Below are 13,139 nucleotides of genomic sequence, written 5' to 3'. Positions count from 1 at the left end.
CACTTGTTGGATGCTGTTTTCATTATTTTTCTTTTTTTCTTTTTTTTAAACACTTAAAAATTTATTAGGAGCCTATGAAGTATTTATTTAACAATTTATTTACTGACATATACAAGGGTACCATCTCATCTACCACCTTATAAAACTAAGTACTTAGTTTGGCATAGATTAGTGATATTTTATTTTTTTTTATTTATTGGTGCATTATAATTAAACATAATAGTGGAATATATCATGCCATATTTATACATGCACATAACACAATTTAGTCATTATTTTCATTAATGACACAATCTCTGAAGTAATACTTTCAAGGAGAATCATGACTTTGTACAATATCCACACAGCAAGTCATCATCAATAGCATTAATCTCCAACTAAGAGGAACAGGTATTGAGCATGCATCAATATGTAAATTATGTTTTATCTGTTTTAAAGACATTCATAATTTATTATTCATCATTTGCTTTCTAAAAACTATACTAACAACCTAAAGAAGGTCATTGCTTATGCATTCGGGAAATACATAGCTCATGTCTGAACATAGCCACAAAGATACAACAGATTTGCTTAACTGCTGCAAAAAGGCAAATATCTCCTAGCAGCAAGTTTCTTGTCTAAATAGGACCTGCAAAATTTTAAGTTTACAAGCAGCAGCCATTTGGGGATGCAAATGAAATGGTCCCTAGGCTGAGTATGATCATTAATCTAGTTTAGGGCAATTATCTTCAGAGTCTGAAATCTGTAAATGCACAAAATATATAATAGAATATGGTAAACTGAAGCCTAATCTGAACAAGACTCAATCTTTGGGAGTGTGGACTGGAGGCCCTAAGCACCTCTGAAAATAGACTCCAGGCAACAGTAATAGTACTCTATTCAGGGAGAAAGAAGCAGATTGCATCTGGTCACTGGGCTGATGTTGACAGGAATTACATGCTTGCTTGAAGAAGAATGAAGGTAAGATGGGTGTGAACAAGGGGTTAATAGCTAATAGGATATTATTAGTAGTATTATTAGTATTATCTTTTCCCAATGCAGACTGATTAAGGTTTGAGGCCCTGATCTGCTCTTAAGAGCTAGAATAAAACACTGGATGAGGGTAGAATCTAATTTTAGAGACCAGATGGACACTATGGAGACAGATTGGTGGCCTACAGCTCAGTGGTGAAATTGGGACCTCTTCCCATCCCAGGATACCTGATATTCCAGGATGGCAAAACTAATTTCACATCCTTGCCTTCTAGATGAGGCTCCTCTTACCCTCTGCATGGGAGTAAGCTGTTCACACAAAAGCTTACAGGACCTGAAAACTGCTCATGAGCTGTTCCCTCCATGTCCGCTGAAAAATCATATATTCTGATCAAAAGGATTATGGAATAAATTTATTACAAAATATATATGCAATAATATATCCTCAGATATATTAGAAGTGAGTATCTACAGATATATCAGGACTAATGCATATGTCCTGAAGTATCTGAACCATTTTACCCCTTGTCATAGATCAAAAGGAGCAATACACTCATTGTTTAAGGCAGTCATTGTATATTCATTCTTTCTATGCCAAGCTCTGTCTGGGAACTGGTAAGTGATGATGGAAAGTCCAGTTACCTGCCCTCAAGGAGCATGCAAAAGATGTATAAATTGTGGAGCACAGTGGTACACATTTGTAAGCTTAGCGGCTCGGGAGGCTGAGGCAGGAGGATCATGAGTTCAAAGCCAGCCTCAGGAACTCAGCAAGGTCCTCAGCAACTCAGCAAGATCCTGTCATAAAATAATAAATAAAAGGGGCTGGGGATGTACTCAGGTGTTAAACACCCCTGGGTTCAATCACCCTGACTTCGTACAATCTAGCGTACTGGAAATACAAAACATACAAAATGGCAAAAATCTCTACTATCTTGAAGCTTACATTTTCATGTGGTAAGTATACAGTAAAAAAGATCAATAAATTTATTTTATAGAGCGATGCATCAATAAAAGTTCTTTTATTATTTAAAAAAGAGAGAGAGAGAGAGAGAGAGAGAGAGAATCTTTTTTGTTGATAGACACAACATAATGCCTTTTTTATTTTTATGTGGTGCTGAGAATAGAACCCAGGTCCTGCCCATGCTAGGTGAGTGCTTACGCTGAGCCACAATCCCAGCCTAAGGTAATTTTGATTCTTGTTTTTCACCTTTCCTTTGAGCATAGAAAAGAGAAACAGAATAAAAGAAATCCTCCCTTCTTTCTCCTATCTTCCAGTCTTTTTCTCTCTGTTTTCTTTCTTCTCTTCCTTCCATCTAATTGCTATTTTTTAAACCCAGTCCCCTTCAATGTTGGAATTATTTGTGCATAGATATGGTAGGTGTGGTGAGTTCTATTTTGTTGTTGTTGTTGTTGTTTATTCATTTGTTTTAGTCCTGGGGATTGAATTGTAGTGACTTGGAAAGTTGAGGCAGGAGGATCATGAGTTTGAGGCTGACATCAGCAACTTAGCTAGGCCCTAAACAACTTAGAGAGACCCTGTCTCAAAATAGAATAAAATTAAAATAAAAATAGGCTGGGAATGTAACTCAGTGAATTCCAGATTACAAAAAAAAATGCACAGAAAATGGTGATATAACCAGCTTGCAAATATTTGAGGCACTGACTAAAATGGGTGACTATACTGAGTCTAGTGTGAGGGAAAAGTCCCTTAGCTGAATGAGAAAGCCAAGCTGATGGTATAGATTTCCTTGAGTAGGTGTCTATTTTCTTTCATTTTCATCAGTGAGCTCCTTTTCATGACAGTCAACAACTGTTTGTCACAACTTATCCTCTATTTCCTCAGTATAATTCTGTAGAAGTGTTGGCATCTTCTGCTTTGAAGACTTCAATTCACTGATGTCTGCATAATTGTAATGGGTTTAAGTTTGTTGTTGATTAGTATTTTTCTAGGGACTCCTTTCGCTTTTCACAGCATGAAATTATCTTTTCCTCAATACTCACCTTTCGCTATTCTGTTTTTTGTGTCCTTTTTCCACCATAACTTGTTTTCAGGCACAATTTCAATTCTTACTTATCTGACATTGACTAGTAATATATATTAACAAACTTCAGTGATAAGTGTCTCTCTTCTTCCCTCACTGTCTCTCCTTTGTCTCTCCTTCTCCATCTCTCTCTCTCTTTCTCTCCCTCTACACACACACACACACACACACACACACACACACACACATACATAATTTATGAAAAAAAAGAAAATATAGTGGAAAGTAAATATATTATTTTAAAGATTGCATATATATATATATGGAGAGGCAGAGAGAGAGGAAGAGAAAAAGAAAGAGAGAGAGAGAGAGTTGGAGAGAGAGAGAGAGAGATAATATATCTTATGTCCCAGCACCATATTTTGAACTACTTGACATCCATTTTACTCTCTGGATATCTCTACTGGCAGGTATCCTGAGTAACTCAAATCCAATGCATCTGAAAATGAACTTATCACTTGCCCTTCTGCAGTTACCACTGCAGACGTGTCGTGTCCCTATTCTAAAGATGGTTAAGACTAAAACCACCTTCTAGAATTAGTTTTGGAATCATCCTTGATGTCTCCTTCTCCATATTTTATCAACTTCAATAATTAATTACTGTCAAACGTGAAATCTAGACAATATGTTCCCTTACTTTCATCAACATGAGGGCCACCATAAGTTGTATCCCAGATTGGACACTGCAAAATTCCAGAGTTTCTACTTATATATTCTACCATAGATATGGTACCCATTAAGAATATACATACTAATATTTATAAAGCATGTGTTTAACCCATTCCTTCCCTATAATCAAAAACAAAGATTGTGTGAAAGCAAAAAGTGTTCAGAATATAAGGTATGATGATCTTTGAAAAGTATTGATCCATATTTCGCTAGACATGTGACCTCTGAACAAGATATTTAACATCTCTGAGAAATAATTTTTGTCTTCCATAAGAATAATAACAAAGTAAGGAATTTTTACAGCAGTCAGAAAAAACAACACTTGCTAGAAAAAAATTACTGCTCGGTGGTTGTTACTCAGAATTCTGAGTACCAGGAAGCAGAATGAAGGCCATAGGTGCTTCATAGAATGAAGCCTCCAAGAATGAAGGTGACATAAGAATATGAGAGGATGCCAAGTGTGAATCTTTCCTGAGTCAAAATGTGCTTAGCATCAGAGAGAAGTGGACAGGATAATCCATTGAAATTGCTAAATAAATATAAATGTGTAAGATTAAATGTATAAGACTATCTTTGTCCTTGCTTGTCCTTTACAGGGCAAATTTAAATGTTAGACAGGGCAAGCAGCTCAGTGGTAGAGAGTACTTGCCCAGCTTACATCAGGCTCAAGGTTCAAACCCCCAGTAATAGAAAAACAAAATAACAGAATAAACACACTATATATAATACATTATCAATTTAGTCCTGAAGGTTGTTTTTAACCATGTTCTCATACTGTGCCCTAAATTGAACTTCTATAAAGATAGATATTAATGTGGAATTAATAGTGAAAAGAGAATTTGGTGTTAAAGAATGTTGTTCATAAACCATTCGTCTCAACCTGTGACATAAATTAGATAATGAATCTGCATGGAAGCAGTTAACTCAACCAAAGTTTATAAAGGTTAAAATGAAAAGACTATCTTAAAATTATGATCTTTCTCTAGTTAATTGAGCCAGCTCTACACATTTTCTTGTGATAATTAAAGTTGGTATTTCTGAATGTAAACTTGAGATTCAAAATCCCCCACATTTTTCCCCTTCACTTTCCCCCAGCCAAAGTAACTTTAACACTTAAGGCAAATAATGGAATTGAATAAATTATGGAAGAAAGAAAATGTAATGGAAATTAAATTAAATATATTATTTTAAAGATTGCATCAGTTTCTACAAATATTTTGTCTTGATTATTGTAGATTATTTATGTAAAAAATAACTATCTTGAATGATTCAAATTCATTTTCTTGTTAGAATTAAATAATTCTGAAATTTACTCTTAAAGCATGAAATAAATTAGAGAAAAACTATTAATGAACTTAAATATAGTTCTGAGTTTTTTCAAAACTATATTTAAAATTTGTGTCAAGCCCTGTGTTCAAATTCTCTATACTAGAGAGTGAGATTAAAATGATCATTTAACTTTTTAGAAAACATTTGCTTACCATTTTACTTTTCCTGTCAACAATGAAATATATTTTAACTAAATGTTGCTTTGGGTTTGGGGAGAAAATTGAAGAATGCCTTAATTTCTCATTAACTACAGCATTAATCAGTGGTTAATTGTAATTATTTAGCCTGTAGAGAAAGTGAAAGTAAAATTAGAATCTGATTACAAGTCAAATAAACTTTTTTTTATTATTGATTGAAGCATTTTTAAGACAGATACTCAATAGGGTTTGCTTAGCAAAATTTTAGCAGTGCCAGGTCACAGTGCTGAATAGTAATTGCAGTCAGTTGCTATGGCAGACTGTTTCTCTTTCTGTGTTAACTTGTAACTATTAATATGCTTTAATATCAGAGGACAGTATTAGTATTGTTTTTCCAATACCAGTATATAATTACAATTGAAAGTTTTGAGAGGTTATTGAATATATTATCTGCCTCTGTGGACTTTCAGTATTATATTGAAATCAATTGATTCTGCATTTTTGAAAATGTTTCTTGATATTTTATTTGGAAGCCATTGAAAATGATAAAAATTATTTGTACAGATCTCTCCAGTATGGTTGATGTCTCTTGCTAATTATTAAATTGTTAAAGGCATAAATCTGGAATCCTATTAGCTTCAACTCCCATTTTGCATTTTAAAGAGCCCCTTCTTGTTTGTAATGTGGGGGAGAAATTGGAGACCAAGTCTTTTCTCAACAGAATGTCAGAAAATAAATAAAACCCCTATTTCAAAATGTGAAAATGTTAATGGCATGCCATGTCTCGTTTCTCATTTTGAGAAAATGCGATGGTTGTAGAGTTTCATCCTTTTCCTGATAGCTATACTCAGAACCTTGTTATTATCTTTTCTTCACAGAAATTTCTCATTGAAGGAGAAACACCTGAATCTGGCATTCTTTTGCTTCCCTTTCATCAGTGTCTGAATTATCCATATCTAAATTCTATGCTAACAGACCTCTGCAGTCAAATGTTAAATGTTATTAACCTCTAACAAATTAGATTCCTGATGAATGCATGTTCTTTTTTGCAACAGTGTCAATAAGTCATCTTTAAGCCTCCAGTGGGGATCCGCTAGTGGCTCTCTGAATGGGCCAGTCCATCTATATGGCCTTTGCTTTTGATGAGTCTGATGCCATTTTTTGATGGTTTATAAAATAATCATAAACATGAATATTTTTATTTTTACTGAACAAGTTTTTTTTTAGTACAAGCTGTGTGGTTGTACTATGTTTAGATCTATGGATTATTAAATAACAAAACATTTTTGTCTAGAGTTGTGTTTCATTTATTTAGTGTATATGGGTATTTGTGGTTTTATAGAAGTAAATATATATATGATAGTTTTACTGAAATATAGTAGAATAACAGTGATCATGTAAACAGGATAAAGCAGCCATATGTGAGGAGGGCTAAGTGACTGTAAATCCTCATTCCTGTGGAATCTTTTCTCCGTTTTATGAGTCACTGGAACCATAGCACTTTTCATGAAAAGATGGGAGCAGCATAATAAAAGAGACGGTATATAGCATCCACCCCAGATATTAAGGCCTCAAGCTTTAGAGGCAAACAATGAAGATTTGGGAGAGCAAGACCTTCATATATTATGTTACACTGGGTGGTAACTCTTTAGGGTCCAAAAAGTAGTTTAAAGTCACCAAGTTCAGCCTTATTTCTATATATATTTCTATTTCTAAGATGCCCTGTTTATGCCTGTGGGGACTGCAGAGTGTGAGCACAGCCATATTTCCAGAAAATAAAAAAATAACAGTGAAAAGTGGATGTCAATATCCTCAGTCATATGTTAAATGTCATAAATATGTAAAATCCAAATATACTAGGAGAAGATGGGATAAAAGGAGAGCAGTCAGAAAAGAAGGAAAATGTAAAGGCTACTTCAATAAAGTCTTTCTTTTATTGAGACTAAGGAACCACAAATGCAATAGTTAACTTTTACTCTGTGTGAAACGTCTCTGCCTTTATCATTTCCTCCCACTTATCTATTTTTTTAGCTTTTTCTTTGCAAGCATCAGCATGTAATATTCCTCTTGTCACTGTGGAAAGTGACTCTGATCTTTCAAAAATGAATGTATTCAACAAGAAAAGTCTCATATGATCCTCAAGACCCTCAAGAATCACTTATTTGTTATGGAAAATTGGAAACCAAAGAACCAAGATTAGAAGGACACAGATTTATGGCCAATAATTGAGGCATTTTTAATGGAATTGTTAAAAAAATGACTTTCCTTCAGGAGTAGTAGGATGTCCATCCCTGGAAGTGTTCCATCAAAAGTGATAAAGTGACTAATTTTTTAGAAAAACACATGCATTCCAAGACCCTCCTTTTCCATTTTATACTGTGCTATATAAGTACTGGGGATAAAACACTGAAAAAAACAAATGTGATTCCTGCCTTAATGATGTTTATATATCTTGGAGGAAATATTGCACACTTAGTTGTGTAAATGGAGACTTTGGTAAGTGAAATGGAAGAAGAATTTAGAACACTGTGGGCTTCTGCATCTATATTGCTATCCTCTTTGACCTGTGTTTAAACTGTTAAGGCTATATTGCTTGAGAAAATGACATTTTAGCCAAGACTTGAAGAAAAAACAGTTCTACATGTGAAGAGTAGAGGGAAGTATGCATCGGGAATGACAAAGAGCACATGCAAAGGTCCTGGTACACACGTGAGAAACAGATAACATGATGAGGCTGGAGAGACAGACTGAGTTGAAATCATTTAGGCATTTATGCTAAGAGGAATTCAAAGACATGAAAGGGTCTTAATGATGTAAGTGAAGTCATATTTATTTTCAAATCATCAATTACTTAGTGATATCATGACCTTCTAGATGCTCGAGTTTATAAAATTGAGTTAGGTAATTTCTCCAATAAATTGTACCTTGGGCAATAATACAGGTCTCCATGACTTTGTGCAGAACTACACTATTTTCTTTTTCATTGATCCTGTATTATTTCCAAAGTTTTAGATCTATGGATTCATCTGATTCCCCTTATCTCCTGAACGCACCCAAATGAGTTTTGTGTTGTTTTTTGTTTGTTTGTTTTGGGGTTTTTTTTTTTTTGCTTCTGAGCTTATGTTTGAATTGTTATTTGTTACCCTGTAGTCAATTTTAATGCCCATTTCTTCTTTGATTTGAAATATTCTATAATTCTGTGAAATCTATCCTTTGACATTTTCTATTCAGATCTTATATATATATATATATATATATATATATATATATATATATATATATATATATATATTTCATTCCTCCTCCTCCTCATCCTCCTCCTTCTTTTTTCCCCCACTTATTTTCAGTACTTGCAACTGAATCTAGGGTCTTCCTTATGCTAACTGTATGCTCTACCACTGAGTAACATCTGCAGCCCCAAAATCTCATATTTTTCCTCTTTTAGAATTTCCATCTGGATTTCCTTGATATTTGCATTTTCCAGCAATATTTCTCATCTCTTTACTCATCACACCCACATCTTAAGTCATTAAGCATCTGTATCTTGTCTGTGTAATAGTATTTTTAAATTCTCTCCAATTTTAACATTTCTAACACTTCTGTATTTGTTTTTTCCCACATTTTTGTTGGTGCATTACAGTTGTATATAATGATGGGATTTGTTGTTACATATTTATACATGAACACAGTATAACAATTTAAGTTGGCCAATATCACTCCCCAGCACTTACTCCCACCCTCCCTCCTCCCACACCTTCATCACTTTCCTCCATTGATTTCCCTTTGACTTTTAGGAGACCCACACCAAGGCTGTTAATTGTTTAGCAAAAAGCTAGAACTATTAACTGGAACATTGAACTCCTGTCCAAACTTGTTATTAATCAGTGTTATTCTTTAATGAATAATTAGAAATTTCAATAACTCTAGTAAACACCATTAGTCTCATTTTAAATAGGAAGTCAGTTTTTTCAAAACCAGCTACAGCAAGTAGAATAAAGCAAGTGGATCAGTGGAAGGAGTGGGTGGGCAACTGGAAGGTACTGAGGAATGATATGGATCAAATAAATATGTGTATATATGAATGTAACATAATTAATCCCACAATCATAATTCATTATAATATGCCAGTAAGAAATTTTAAAAAGACATACAAAATGGCTACAGCAGTATGTCTGTTCTCACATTTCCACAACCTTGCTATGCCCATTGACAGGTGGGGTCTATTTCCCTTCCTCTTGAACTACACAAAGCTTTGTGACTAACCCAATAAAGAAGAATCTGGTAGACTCGTGAATTTCTGCAGCTCATTCTTAAAGATCACATGGCTTGTCTCTTTTTCTCTTTCTTTTACTCTTTTGAAATCTCAACCTTGGAGTCTAGCTACATCCTTAAGACAAAAATAAGACCACAAGGAGAGGGTAGCTGTGGATTTTTTCAGTATTAAACTAGTATTAAACTCCAACAGAGAGGCCTCACATGATTTCAGGTAAGCCCTCTATCCTGACACTGAGTAGCGGAGAGGGGGGCTCTCTTACCCAACCTTGACCTGCCCAAATTATAGCTCTGTATTTTATTTAATAAACACTGTCATTTCTTTAAGTGTTTCTTCATATTGCCCTAGTGACATTTTGAACAGGACAATTCTTTGTTGTAAAAGGTTAGTCTTACATTGTAGGATGCTTAACGATACCCTAGATCTAGAGTGTGGGTACTTGATACTCCTCATCAACCACCACTCTAAACTGGATACATCTCAGAAATCAGAGAAAAAATATATACTTTTTTCATCTCACTAAAAATTGAAACAGAGTTCCCTAAAGAAGTGTGCCATCCCTGATAGACCCATCCAATGGTCCTTTAATTAAGGCAACCAGACCCCTCTCCAGACCCTGTTCCATTCAATCCCTTTTACATTAGAATAGATGACAAATGATCAAAATATAGTTTTTACTGTCTCAGACCAAGTCTTTAATGAGAAAGACTATTGGCATATAGTGGAGAAAGAGGAAGAGGAAGCAGCAAATTTTAGCCCTTTATTAAAAGAGCTGTTGCCATGTGGGCTATAGATGGCTATAGATGGCAGTCTTCTTAAGTCTTGATTTATTATGAAGCTCAGTTACCATATTGCTGTCATGCTCCATCTCAGTCCTCATTGTGTATTTTATTGACTTGACAAGTAGTATGTGGACAAGAGAAGCAGAATGTCTGGGTTGTACTAATTTGATATACTAACTTGTGTCAGACACATGCTTTGATAATCAAAAATTTTCCTCAAGAAGCAAATTAATTCATGTAGGAACCATTTCTTTAAGCCACTCAGTTTTGATGTAAGTTCTGATGCAGCATATGATAATTTTTTCCTCCCTTTCCTGTAGGACTTTTTTATAACAGCATTTTACAAAAGAATAGAAAGGTACTCCATAAATTGTCTATGTAGTTTTTAGATTTTTCAAATTTCAAAAGAAACATATTAAAAGTTCTCATTGTAAATATATTTTCATCAAGTTTCCAAGGTACTAATAAGAACACTAGAACAATTTCAAAGCATTCTATTTTTGTTGATTGTAACACCATACATTGTCTAAAATATTATATTGACTACATAATATTGCATAATATAATCAACAGTTCATTCTCCTAATAAATGCTTAGATTATTTCCATAGTTTTTATTTCCATAAATATTATATAACAAAATATTTCTCCATACATATCCATAATGGTTATTTATTTAGTATAAGATTTTCAGGAGAATACTGAGATAATTAAAGGTTTTATAATATTAACAGATGTTGACAGATTTATTTAAATTGGCTGCAATTTTAACCAGCACTATACAACTTCTTTCATTTATTTAGAACATTTTTATGGCCCTATAAGATTTTTTACATATTTTTATATAATTTATTATACAAATGATTATGTACATTGGTAAATTTATATATGTATATTTTTATTTATATAATCAATTTTACTCTGCTAGTTTCTAAGTATTTTCTCTTTTGTGTTTACGCCCTATGAATGAGAGTCTAAAGATTTTTTATTTAAAGGTGACGGCAAGATAAAGAGAAAACTACCGATTTTTGAATGTGTGTCTTGTATCTAGATTCTTTTTTTCCATATTAACTTTGATAGATTTTTCTAGAATCTCCTCAGTTGTACAAAATTATATTAAGAGAAGAAAGAAATGAAATTCTGTCTTCCAATACCAATGCTAATTTGATTTTTACCTTACTGCTTTCAGGGCACCTCCAGCCAATATTGAAATCTAATCTTAAAAGCAGTCTTCCCTGTCCAATTTTTGACCTTAAAATGACATTGTTTTCAGCCTTTGCTATCTATCATTAATTATTTAAACATTTTCTATTTATAGCAATAATACTTATTGTGTGATTTGCAAATACCCAAGTATTAAATTTAAGTAATTTCTTTTCAGTTCTTTTATTTAGTGTTATTGTTAGAAATGGCTAGTCTATTTTATCAAATGCTTATTTGATATCTCTATAGGTTTTTTTGGTAGTGAATACTACTTTCTTGCCTTAATGCAGCTTAAGTATCTTTTTTAAGATACTAGATAGAAATTGCCTGTGAATCTGTTTCTTCAAATTTTTCAAAGTGTACATTTAAAAATTTTCAATTTTTTTTTAGTCTTTTGTGGTATTTATTATTTCTCTCCCCCCAAAAAATCATACATTTCTTTTGATTTGCAAATATGTTCTCTAAAATTTTGTACCACAACATTTATTTTTTCTATTAATATCCTCTATGATTAAGTTTTATCTAATCTTGTGTATTTTATTACCTTTCTTTTGAGTTTTGAGGAAGTCATCATTTTCAATGGAACATCTAAAACAAAAATCTGTGATTTATTTATCATTTGTTCTTTTCCTCAGTTGAAAATACATCTTATAATCATGTTAACTTTACAGGGTTATTAGTGTGAAGATTGAGTTAATTTTCATGAAGTACTTAGATTACTCAAATTTGAAAAGAAACATTAAAAGTTTTCATTTAATTACATTCTCATCTAGTTGACAATGTACTAATTGGTAGTTCTTACCTTTAATGTTTAGCTACTGTATAGTTTGTCATACAGAAATTGACAATTGCATAACTTCTTCAAAAATGTGTCTTTTATTGATACATGTCTCCCTACCTTGCATTCATGTAGGTCTTTCAACCCTACAGTCAGCCTTCCGATACTAATGTTGTTACTCCTCTCTTTCTCTTTTGCACATACTTTCAGATTTCATAGTTTCTTTTTAAAAAATTTAATTAATGTATGACAGCATACATGGTATATTTCTTTTCTCAGTACCTCCCCTTTCTCTCCTCTACTCCCTGCTCACCTGCTTTCTCCATTCTACCACTCTCTCTTCTGTTTCCAAGCAGTTTCTTTTTCTTTCCTATTTTTCTTTGCAGCTTCTGCATATTAGAGAAAATATATGACCTTGACTTCCTGAGACTGGTTTCATTCTGATTCTTATAAATAGTATAGAGCTGTCATTTTCCAAACTAGTTTAAGAACATAGACATTTTATGGATTATAGTTCACCCCCAATTTATGTCATGATTGATAAACTATTTTATGTCTTCATTTATGTTTTTATTTATTTGATTTTTTGTTTTTAACATTTTTTGCATCTTGATCAACAATGAATCTTTCCAAAATCAAAAAAATAATCAGAAGAATTACTCTGTATTTTCACTCAACATATGATAAAATCCAGTAGGCTTCTGAATTTAAATAGAAATGGAATGAAACTGCCAAAATATGAGATACATTCATAGATTTATGTGTTGGAAAAATCCTCAGGACAATAGATAGAATTTGTTCATTTTTATCCTCATTATCTCATGTCTTATCACCTATGAGATACTCAAGAGAGGGAGAAAAAATGTATCCTCATTTACTTTCCATTTCAAAGAAAATGAAATTACAGGGGAAGAAAACATATTGTATTTAGGGAGACTCTGATGCCTTAAATAAA

Source organism: Callospermophilus lateralis, unplaced genomic scaffold, assembly GCF_048772815.1.
Source record: "Callospermophilus lateralis isolate mCalLat2 unplaced genomic scaffold, mCalLat2.hap1 Scaffold_83, whole genome shotgun sequence".
Lineage (NCBI taxonomy): Eukaryota > Metazoa > Chordata > Mammalia > Rodentia > Sciuridae > Callospermophilus > Callospermophilus lateralis.
Note: the sequence above shows the minus strand (reverse complement) of the source record.